Genomic DNA, 13,198 nt, shown 5'->3' on the forward strand with positions numbered 1-13,198 from the left:
GGACAATAAAAAACAATTTCATGTAAAAATAGTATATTTGGAATATTCTATCTCGATGACTACAAAAAATGCATTGATATTAAATTAATGTTTACTAATTTGGCATGCATACCAAAAATAAGCACTTATAATGAAAAAGGGTTAAAAGCCAAAAATATTAGCTCCTTAAAATTACATCAATTTTTGATTCATAAATGTTACTTATTATTCACAAATTCATCAATCAATTTCATTGTGAAAAACATTGCATGCTTACTATATAATTAGATTTCTTTCTAAAGTATACAACAAAATATTACAACAATATTAGTTCAAATCAATGATTAAAAAAAAATTCTCCAACAAATATATTGTACCATAATATTATATAATAATACAAATGTACAAAATAAAATACTAATATACCAACTTGTATAATTTTTATATTCAAATCACTCTTGGTGAGCTTTTCATATTAATAAACTGATGTTAATTATTATTCTCATTTAAAGACTTTCAAATTGATTAAATTTTATTATATTAAAAAAAAAAAACAAATATGCCTAATCCCAAGGTGCCTATCATTTGTTCCCTTTCACCTCCTATGGCTGCAAGCACTAGTTATTTTTACTTTATAATCACAATTTTCATTGAATTCAAGCATACCTAAAGCTCTTTTAAAAAAATAAAAAAATCAAAGATTTTAGTAACAATTTTTTAAATAACTTTAATGAACTAACGTAGACTCATAGTTTTCCTTATTTTGATTAATGTAAAACGAAATTAGCATTATAATTTAATTGGTTTTCTAAGGTCTAAGATGCACACTAAAAGTTTATAATTTTAAATATTTTCAAATTGTATACATTGCTCAATAATACTATGAAAGCTTGATGTATTATGGCTTTTTATAAACCTATTGTGCAATATGTTTTCGAGCCTAAAATTGAAATTGTTGGCATGTTTATTACCTTTTGATCCTAAACTTGAGCACAATGTATGAGTCATTGTTAATAAAATGAGAAGAATGGATATAAAAGAAATGTGTCTTCCTGTTAATGAATGAAGAAGATAATTTCTTTAAAAATTTCTAATTTATATTTTTAATATTTGTCAACTATGATGTTCTTACATACAATTTTAGTGTCTTCTTAGTTAGCCTCTAGGATTTGATTATGTACATAATGTGTTTGTCATAAATCCTATAGTAATGAAAATTAGAGCTCGAGTATATAAGGAAGAGGTTAAGCATTCAATAAAGTGATAATGTTAAACCAATCTTTGATTTTGTTAGAAAATAATTTAATGTGATTTTCAATTGTCTTTAATGTGTAAATTCTATTATAGGATCTTTTCTCTTATTTTTTTTCCTTTAATAAACAACATTATGTTAGTATGAAGTTTATAGTCGTTAGTTTTTTTTAAAGAATTTCAATTACTTTTACATTTTCTTCTATCAATAGATCTTTAGAATGATGAAACTTTGATTGAATTTTCCTCCCTTCTAATTTCATATCCTTCTTCATTTTGATTACTTTGGAATTAAATTGATGAATCTTAAATGTGAATTCGTCTTTGTTATGTATATTGGAACTAATTTTGGGGATTCTTTTCAAAGCATGCACAAACCATTTGCTTCAGTTATAAACAAGGCTAAAAGATAACAATATTGTTGTTGTGAGGTGGTTAGCATTTTTAATATTATCAACATGGTGTATTTAGGTGTTTATTTTGACATTTTTTGCGTACTTTTCTTTAAATGGTCTTTATATATTCAAGGAGACATTTCAAAGCCATTTGGTTTGAATAAACATCATAACATGGCATGTATAGATTTGTTCAATTTGATATTTTAGAGTTACATTGAATTGCATCAATTCTACACCCATTATATTTGACAATTACTCAATCAATACTAATGGCCACCATTGTCTAGTAATTTAGCCTGTATTTTTATTTTCTCACAATGAATTTGTTTCTAAACCATCTATTAGGAAAAAATAAAATAAAATAATATCATACTACCTTTGTGGATATTTACATACATTGTATGCAAACCATTGATGGCTTTTACAAAGTTCTTTTTGTATGCATGGTATGATCCTCATCATTTTAAGCTTAACTTTGTCAAGTACATTTATTGACATTTGCATCAATACTAATTGAAATGAAAGAATGCAATATTCCAAACAGACCGTCTAATTCTAAATATATCCAAATCTGTCATAGTTCACTAAGTGATATGCACATTTTTCCATTAGTTTAAATACAAAAAACACATGCACACTTCCTATTATGAAGGCACTTACTGTGAGCCCAACCCCAACATTTTCCATTTCTCCAAAAGGAAAGGACTCTAGTTACATAATAGATCTAATCAAACAATGTTACCAAAAACAAAATTAGTTGAGCTTACACATATTAAATATTATTAAATTGGTAGCCATTTATGTCAAAACCAAATATTGTAATGTCAAAAACATGGAGACCAACTTTTAACATATATTTATTTGGGATACAAATTATTAATACATGATAAGAAAGATTGTAGGGAAATGGACGTAATTAATATTTTAAATTGAAGGATAGAAAGTTTAATTATTATTTTGAGTTTTTTTAATTACAATTTGAATATTATTTTATATAAAATTTAAATCATATAATCCTTTAAATTTAAAATGTTTCGCAATATTAGGTCATATTCTAAGGTACATTTATAAATGCATTACATTTTAAGATGCGTTACATTTAGTGGTTAAAATAACACATACAAATTTTATAAAGGAGTAGAAGAAACAAGTAGAGAACGAATTTTAAAAATTTATTTAAAATAATTAAGAATGATATAGTTTCACCTCTCACTTCAAGTGTGTCAGAAGGATCATTTATTTGAATTTGGGCAAAATTTCAAGTTGACTAGTTTAACTTCTCTAAATTATGCTTATGAAAAATTTGGCTGGTTATGTATAAAAAGTACTTTGTAAATCTAATACCATTAATTTCATAATATTCACACTTCACTTTGAAATTTTCCCTTATAAATAGCTACAATATAATATGCCCATTACCAATTATTAAATAACAATAAAACTTCTACCTATAAAATAATGATCTAAAAATATATCAAGAGATTTCATGTAGACAACTTTGAGTTGTTATATACATAGTCATTATCCATTACCATTTTCTTTGTATGAAAATATAAAATATTATTCTTAGATGATTATTACAATGAAGAAAAAAACTACTAGCTCAAATGTATACAAACAAGTGTGCAATTGATAGAATATTAATTTAAAACTAGAATCATTTATAGAACATAATTAAACTAAGTCATACATAAGCTAGATCATTCAACATGCATTAACCTTTACTTAAAATTAAAAATAATCTTTCTTTCTTTGACAATATTATATTCGTCATTTATACAATCAAATTAAAGACCATAGTAAAAAGTTGCTAATATTCTAAATAATAAATTGATCTATCATATTATTTATATATAGTTCTTCCACAATCTCACAATTTTATATATATATATATATATATAAAACTTGAACTCAAACTCAAAGACTACTAAAAAGCAAACCTAAGATCCAAACCAACTCTCTATCAATACTTAAGATCCAAACCAACTTTCTATCAATATTCAAATAATATGACTAATTATACAATAAAACATACTATAGGATCCTACAATACCCTGCCTCCTGTGTTATTTTATTTTACTAGCAGTGTACCTTACACTTTAAACATGGTTAACGTCAACTCTCGCTACGGCTACCAGTGTCGCTTCGATCTCCTTGCTTGCTCATGAGTGAAGAACACTGGATCTGTGAAATTTGTGGCTGCATCTTCCCTTCCAACATCAGCATTACCTGCCTCATATTTGGCCTCACTTCATCATCCTTTTCAATGCATAACAATGCTACAATAGTTGCCTTTCTCACCTCTTCAGTGTCTCCGTCCTCTGCAATACTTTCCTCATCAATATTAATTGTGTTGCCATTGTAAATTTGAGATGCAGCCCATGAAGGAAAGTAATACATACTCGAGTCTTGAACGTTTAAATCCAGATTTCTTCGGCCAGAAATGATTTCCAAGAGCGTCATACCAAAACTATAGACATCAACCTTTGGTGTAATGGGAAGACCAGAGATCCACTCGGGAGCCAAGTATCCTCTTGTTCCCCTCGTTGTGGTGAGTACGCGGCTGAAATCTCGACCCACAAGCTTTGCAAGTCCAAAATCTGCTAACTTGGGTGCAAAGTTAGCATCCAGAAGAATATTTTCAGGCTTGACATCGCAGTGAATGATGCAGTCTCTGCATTCTTCATGGAGATAAAGTAACCCTCTTGCGGTGCCTAATGCAATCTCAAATCTAGTCTTCCAGTTGAGTACCTTTTGTTTACCTTTGGAATTACTAGAGAAGAGTAAGGAATTCAGAGAGCCGTTAGGCATGAAATCATAAACCAGAAACCTTCTGGATGCTTGTGCACAAAACCCTCGAAGCCTGACCAAATTGGCATGCTGTATGTTTCCAAGAGAACTGATTTCTGCTCGGAATTGCTTCTCATCTTGTCTCGAACTCGCCATCTTCTTAACGGCCACAAGTGTACCGTCTATCAGCTGTCCTTTGTACACGGTGCCGAATCCTCCGCTCCCCAGCTTCGACCTGAAATTTCTAGTTGCAATCTTCAACTCCACGTAGCTAAACATCCTTAGAAAAGAATTTGTGGCCTCCGCGAGCCTATCCAACGATCGTAGCCACTGCCTCTGCCGATGCCTCCCCCACATTAAAATTGAGAAGATACCCAAAGCAACGGCCAGACTACCAACCACAATTGTGGTTATGAGTTTGAAGGAGGACGATTTCTCGGTCTTCGGAAGCGCAGAGGCAGCTACTCGAATGAAGAAACGTGAATTGCTTTTTGATGAAAGAGAGTTACGCATGTTCAACAAATCTCCAGACCAGATCTGACACGGTCCCGAAGGTGGACTGAAAGAGAACGCGGTGCAGGAGCAGTTGAGGAGGCAGGCTTTCTCACAATCTTTCTTTGTGGTAGCATCCGGGTATGAGGAAGCGGAATCACCATCAGGCAACGTGACGGTCGGCTCCAGGAATCCATCCAAACTACCATTTTTGCGATCGCAGTTCAACGGGCTCTGCCGAACACAGCCAGTCGACCACGAATCCAGAGCACGAGTGTCTGCTGGAGTGAAGCCATCCACGCAGCTGCAGAACTGAAGATTGTTGGAGTTGCAGATTCCGTAAGCGCCGCACAAACCATATACGGAGCATTGATCTCTGGGCCGCGACCAGAACAGGTTCCATTTACCGTCATCAAGCTGAGTATACGCTTGGAATCCTCCAGACTTGACTAGAACGAAACGTGAGAGCGCATTCTCGATAATAACCGACGTGTATGTGAAATACAATCCAGAGTTCGTACTTTCAACGCTGATATTGTATATGTTCCTGTCTGCCATTTCCGGAATTTGACTGAAAACATTGCCGTCCCAAATTCCGCTTTCCCAATACTGTACAGAATTGTTCCAGGTTAGGATAAATTGTTTGATGCCAGACGGATCCGACTCACAGGAGAAAAGTCCTGGAGCAGGATCGAGTGAACTTTTCCAAGAGACAAGCTTTTGGTGTCCCCCGAACCTCATCCCGGGCAACAAGGTGTCGACAGGACAATCGAAACTCTGCCAAACAATTTCAGATTTGCTGTTAGCAGCACTGAGCATTACAAAATTACCAGAATCTAATATCACCGCCCGGGAGGCCTTGTTTGATGCATTGCCGGCCGACCAAAGAGACGCACCCTCTCCGTCGAACAGGCCAAGATCACCTTCTTCTGACAGCTTCAAAACGCCTGGTCCATTTCTCGCGGGGGTCTCCCTGTTAGCCACCCAAACAAACGCCTTCTCTGTTGTAGTGGCATACCAAATGCCGATATACCAGTTATTGGTACCATTTGGGCTGAAGAAACCTAATTCAAATGTGCCATTCCTCGAAATTATTGTCTGATTTCCAATAATCGAGTCAGCCAAGGAGAGAGTATCTCGACCCTCGAGTGGAGCACTGTGATTTTTAAGTTGAATAAACATTGCAAATACTAAAAACAGGCTTTTAAACAGCTTTTTCCTGATCTCCGCCATCGCAGAAGTGTTACCTATGGAACGAACATCTCTTTAGCGTTTAAATACAACGGAGATAAGTGCTCAAGGTGGTAATTTCCCCGAAAGAGAGACGTGCCCAATTCTCCAACGTGTACCAGCCTGGTATGCAAGCACACAGTCACATGTCACATGTAATAATTTTGAGACGAAATTTTCGGAGCTGGAAAACGTTTTGTCCATGATATTTGTCTGTTGAGAGAGAATGACGAGAAGTGCGGGTATGGTAAAGTCACGGAGAAAGCAAAAAGGAAGAAAAATACAGAGCAGTTGGATACATACTGCAGCACTACTACTTTTTAGTTGTATGCACACTATAATACAAGGAAACTTCCGCGAAAGAGAAACGGCACTTGCAACTAGAGGCCCTTGAATGTACAGAGGAGTTCACTTAAGCGACCCAATTTTCTAAGCACGATGGCTGTAGATTCATACGGAAGAGCTAGAATGCAAGAATAGAAATATGAGAATTGGAATTGTTATTCTAGAATAGTTATTTTGGAATAGAAAATGAGGATACAAATTTGATAAGAATTCACGGACTCAAAGAGTTTATATTTTCTAAAATAAATAAAACTGGAATACGAATACATATTCCAATTCCACCTATTTTTGGGTCAAAATTGGAATACGTATTCCTATTCCCAATTTTGATTTGGTGCACCCAAATAGAGAATTCAAAATTTTAAGAATTTACATATGCCTATTCCACTCATATTCCCGCTACCAAACGGGCTTTAAGTTGCAAGGGAGATGAGTCCATCACAGCTCATGGATCATTTTAAGAATTATCAAAATTATATTATATTAATTTAACATGTTGTGTTACATTTTTAAATTCTTAATAAAATTTAATTATGTTCTATAGTCCTATGTATGTGTGTGTGTGTGTGTGTGTGTGTGTGTACACGCACAAACATACAAACACATTTCATTCAATTGGGTACAACAGGAAAAAGAAAGCCGCAACATAGCCCGAGACTTTTTAAGCCCTAAATTTAGAAGTACCTAAAAAATTTCCACTCTGAACTAGTGGTTAAAAATAGTTTGTAATGAAGGCTTTAATACATACATATCCAATTAATATTTCTAAATTATCTTCTTACATTAGCCTTATGCTTTAAAAGGAAATTAAGATACAATCATGTGTGTTAATATAATGATAATTATAGTTACAACATCAAGAAATCTTATTGCTCATGTTCTTTGATACTTGTTCTAGTATTGTTGTATATATGATGTGTTTGCTCCTTGTTGGCCCAATCAACCTCCTTTTAGTGACCCTTACTGATGAAGGGTGCTCCCCTTAATACCATAAATGCATAACAAAAAAAAAAGAATAACTACAATTTGCAAAATCAAACTATGGGCTTCTTATTCTCACCGCAAATGCATAATTATAGAATTTTGAAATACAATATAATAACTCACATAGGTGCCTTACTTACAATAATTTACAAGATAGAGCTATGAACTATTAACTCGAGTTATCTTAGACAATCTACGAGCCCTCCTTAAATAGACAATTTTACACTGCTCGAGAAGTTTATAGACATCAAACCTAACTCTTGAGGCCAGCCAACCCTAAAATTACATACAAAGTCAGCTCAAAAAACTTATGATATTTATTTTGGAAATTTGGGTTGGCTCAACTTCGGAACACTATAACTATTTTTAAGTCTTTTTGTTATTGTACTTATATGAGTCTTGAATTAATTTAGAAAAATCAATCTTTAAATAGCTAAATTAAGATATGAAGTGTTACTTTAAAATGTGAAATGTTTCTGTAAACAAGTCATTTACTATAAAGATATCATAAAAAAACATCTTTTATTTACCCAACTTTTAATCATATATTTTACATTTGTAAATATTTACAAATTTTAAAGTGTCATATTTATGTCTATAATTGAAACGAATTATAAACATATAAGATTATAGATTTATAGACATACTTTAATTACTTAGATAACATTTTAATTTTAATTTTAATGGATAGCCCCTTCTTTATTAATATAAATATTAAATTTACATATTGAGAAAAAAAATGGTCAGGAGATACTAGATAACCCCATAAGAGTTAACTCGACACAAGGCTAGAAAGAAAATCAACTATTTATAAAAATAATATGTAAATTGCCCTCAAGTGACCAAAGTAGTGCTAATTGAGGGACAAGGATCATGTTGATTATCATAACCCCAAACATCAACAAGGATAGCGGGTGGCTCAAGAGGAGCCCACCCATCATTAGGAGTAGCAATATTATCTTTTTCTTCTCCCTCCACTTTGGGAGGTGAAATTCCAAAGTCCAGACAGAGAAATGACCACTTTGGGTCTCTATTGGAGGAAGGCCAAATAGAATCAAGAGGAACAATAGGACAAGCAATCAAGGACCAACCAAAGCCCTACTATGGAGAGGTCAAGCAGTGGCATTCGTAAACAAATACACCATTGTGTGAGCAAGTAGGAGCCTAAGAGTGAGGTATCTGCAAGCGACAAGTGGAAGAGTTGTGACCCCTCTAAAAGCCACAAGGTGGAGTGGGTTCCATAGATGCACAATCTAGAGACACTCTGGTGACCTTACATGGTGTATTGCTCAAATGATTGATCAATTTCTAAAGATGGCCCACCTCCAACGTAACCTTGTCAGCTTGTACCTGAATCTACAACATGACATTATTACATATACAAGACTTTGTATGCATACAGACATTGATTTTTGAAAAATTGTGAGTGAACAAAACAACATTTCTATCTTTCCACAAAGTAAATAGGATCTCTATTATGAAAGCATGCCAAATCTAAGAGAATGTGTAGAGAATTCTAGGATAATCTCCCAACAAGATCATATGCCAAGAGAATGGTTCTAGCCAAAAGGGTTTAGACAAATCATGAATCCAAAATTATATTGTTGGGCCCTTTGACAAAACTAGAAGATGTCAAGAAAATTTTCAGGCTACCCACAGAAAGAGCACCTAGGGTCTGGAACTCCCAAATGCTTGAGTCAAGTACCTAGAGGAAAACCTTGTAAAAGAACACAGCAAGAAAAGTATGTGATCTTCGGCTTGGTGATAGCGTTCCAAATAGTGTAAAATATAAAACTCTAGTTCTTGTGAGCAAACTACAAATAACCATAGGCAAGTGAGGAACCAACCCCCTGTAACCCAACTTGGGTTTGTAGCTGGTCATAGGAGTGGCAAGATATCATTTCCAATCCTTCTACTATGGTTTGACTAACTAAATCCCTAGTTTGTGAAGCATATGAGGAGGAACCACAAAAACTAGAACATCAAATGTCTGTCAATTTGGATGACCAATATAAAAGAGGACTTGCATGTCCTACCATGAGAAAATACTAATGGTGGCTCTAGAAAAAAGATCTTTAGGAGTTCAGACACCACATTTGAGAAAACATAGAGCACTAGCCCCATAAACATTGTGTTGGTTCATAGAGAGACCTTCTCTGAATCCATCTCCTACCCAGTGAAGCCAAGGCTTAAGGGATTCCCATGCTTTCCAAATAATTTTCATCACAAAAGTGCCTGTAATTTGCATAGGTTTAGGACTAACAAGAAGGGTTTGAAATCCAATCCTCTTCCAAGTTGGTCTATTGACTAGGTACCTTGAAGAAATAGGATGTCTAAGAAGAATCTTCCATGCTTGATTGCCAGTGAGGGAACAAATGACCAATTTGGAAAATAGGGCAATTGCCTTCTTCTGGAAGGATAGAAGATTGAGGCCTCCAAAATTTTTGGGAAGACAATAGTACTCTTAGACCACTTTGTGAAAGCCATGATGTTCATAATTCATAGCCCAAAGAAAATCCCTCAAAAAACATTCCAACTTCAAGTAAGCTTTAGAGAGAAGTCAACAAGAGGAGTAATAAACATGGCTAGCAACTAACACTTTGGAGAAAATATGGAATTTACGAGCTAGAGAGAGAGGCTTGGTAATGCATTATTCAAACTTTTTCACAATTCTTGTAATCACAACATTCCAAAGCTCAATAGGGGAAGCCTAGAAAGAAAAAGGGATACTTAGGAAGCAAAACATTTCTCCATGTTGGATCTTCTTCCACTCATATTGGTCAAACCAAGGAGGAGTAGAAGAAGACATTGCCTATAGAAAAGATTTTTATGCCATTGAATATCTAAGTTAGAGGCCAATCAAAAGGTTTCAAAATATTGTAATGTATTGGAGACATTCTCCTTTTCCTCAATGAGTGTGAGAAATGAATCATCTACATAGTTGAAATTGACCAGCTGGGATAAAGAATCCAACAAAGAAATGCCACAAACCAAAGTAGTGGAGATAGCATTGGCAAGAAACTATCCAAAACCTTAAGTCACAAGAACATAAAGTACTAGAGCAAGAGGAAAATCCTAAAGAATAGATTTGAATAGACCCAAAGCAAAAGATATTTTTCTATTAATGGTTATGCTCGCTAAGACATCCCCAAGAAGCATCTAAACTGACTAGAGGAAAATAAAACCAAACCCAAGGGCTTTAAGCATGGAGAGGATGAAAGACCATTCAATCCTATCATAGGCCTTGGGAAAGTTAATTTTAAGGAATAGAGCTTGTTGTTTGGATTGATGAGCCCATTCCATTCCTTTCTAAACCACAATGATGTTATAAAAAATGTACCTAAATTGGATAAAACCAATCTTCTTAGGGCTTATAATTAAAGGTGAGAGATGGAAATTTTATAGGCCATAGCCTTAGCAATGATTTTATAGGAGAAATTTAGAAGAGTGATTGGTCTCCTATTGAAGATATTTCCAGTGTCTCTAGCCTTAGGTGTGAATTTGATGTTTCCTTTATAGATAACACGATCAATGGATTCCTAGAAGGTCTTATAAAATTCATAGGGGAACCTATCACATATGAGGGATTTGTCATTCACCATGGAAAACATGAATTCATTGAGGTTATAAATGATGAGCATTTTTCACAAAAGGTGTGATATTCTCCTAAAGCCTGTTGTGCACCACAAAGATGCAAGTTTGCAAAGCTTGATCTCTAGACTTGGAAGAGTCCCGAGTAGTAAACATTTTAACACAATGGAAAACAAAATCCTAGAGAATATCAAGAAGTTCTTAGAGGACTTTTACCTTCTTTGATTCTCTTGATTACTACAATAGTATAAAAATCCCAAAGATCCATAAATAAATCTTTGGAGGATTGGTCCCCCACCTTTAACCAATGTAGGTGAGCCTTGATCTAAGCTCCTCATGTGGTATAACTCTCAAGAATCTACTTTTAATGGTGGACATTGGAAAGAAAAGCTGAAGCTCAATGTCAAATGCATTCACAGTTATGGCTTTAGAAGTAGTACAATGCTCTTCAGTATTGGCTTCATAGAATCATCTATAGCACACGGCTAGTTGCCTGTCATAAATCTGAAGAAACCTTGCCATATAGTTTATGGCATCATTATGGTGTCGTAACCTGTTGTTGTTGCAATTCCAATGGCACTACCATTGGAATTTGGTACAAAATGCACTAGTGATAGTTTTACCCTTGCGGGTAACTAGTATCTATTCTTCATTTTTTGAGTCACAACTGATTGAACCTCCTTGGGAGGCTATTCGTCATGCTCAACCGATGAACAATCCTTGATTTTGTGCTCAACAGACTGGCACTAGTAGCAGATGTTGGGTAGATTCAATTAGAGAACCTTCTGAGTGAAGGTGGTGCTACCCACCTAGATTTCCATAGTTTCCTTGAGATGTTATGAAAGGTCAACTTCTATGCAAATCCTCCTTAGAGGATGAGTGTTATAAAATTTAGGTGGATCCATGCAAATCACCTTGGCAAGGGTTTGACCAATAGCTTGCATTAAGGTCCAACAAGGCACTAGGAGACCTAGAAACTCAACCAAAACTGCACGAAATCTAAGTTTCTTATCATTTGAGATTGTGAAGTCTCAAGACCACCTCTAGAAAACTAAGAGGGAGGACCTAGCTGACTAAGGACCATGAGAGAAGATCTAGTCCACCTGACTAGGGTAAGTAAAGAGAAATAGAAAAAAGCCCTTAGTAAGGCTTTGAGCACCTTCTATTCACACTCCATGTGGATTCCAAGCCTTGGTGACCCATGCTTTGAGCATGCTTTCAAATGGAGTGCGATCGACAAAATAACCTATTAGGGTATGTTGTTCTAGCACCACACATGCATTATCAAAATCTTGAATGTTAAGAACAATGTCGAGGGAGGAATTAACTCGTGAAACACTTTTTAGAACAATCTTGTGAGGTTGCTTGCTCGAAGGAACCATTGACATCCACAGTAGTGGATCTAGCACTAGCATCAACTACTGGGTTGGAGTTGGCCATAACCATAATAAAGACCACAATAATCCCACAGTAAATGTGGACTGAAAAAGTCGAAAAGACTCAAAAGGAAAGTCATATGCAAACACAAATCCTGACCACTTAAAATCAATCTTTTGAAATTTTATCACGTCATGATTTTATCTTCACAATGCTCAAATGTTCTATTGAGTTCAAATTTATCCTTCATGAGATTTTATCTATAATTACTTATCATTTACCACATATCTGGGTAATGTCAAAGTTCTCTTATTTTAATAATGATAGATCACAAAGTAATATGTAGGTTTAAGAAACATATAAAAAATAAAGATTTATTTCAAATAATCGATTTTTCAATAATCAGTACTAATAATTTTTAAATTCTTATCCTTCTCATAAAATAATTAAGTATATTCTCCCATCACATACAAAATGTAAACAATATAACTAAAATTAAATTATGAAGTACATTTTTTCCAATATTTTTAGAATAAAAGACTTAGTTTGAAGGAACATTATATTTTAATTTAGCTATTTAAGCAATGATATTAGAATTCGTAAACTAATAATGGAAAGGATGAAAAGTCATTTGAACAATTGACTGAAAACTTATTTTTTTTAATGAGAAGCGTTATAAATTCATTCGAACTAAATAAGTAATTTAAGAATAGTTTAATGAGAAAAAATCAATTTTGATACTCCCTAAAACAATCTATGTG

The 13,198-nt window shown here is 34.2% G+C and overlaps 1 pseudogene; it reads right to left on the minus strand.

Annotated features, from left to right (window-relative positions):
- Positions 1-3,743: 3,743 nt before the first annotated feature.
- On the minus strand, positions 3,744-6,158 carry LOC149554107 (G-type lectin S-receptor-like serine/threonine-protein kinase At2g19130 pseudogene; annotated as a pseudogene).
- Between the last annotated feature and the right edge of the window lie 7,040 nt (positions 6,159-13,198).

This window comes from Cupressus sempervirens, chromosome 6, assembly GCF_028749045.1.
Source record: "Cupressus sempervirens isolate cs-2001-9-10 chromosome 6, ASM2874904v1, whole genome shotgun sequence".
Taxonomy (NCBI): Eukaryota; Viridiplantae; Streptophyta; class Pinopsida; order Cupressales; family Cupressaceae; genus Cupressus; species Cupressus sempervirens.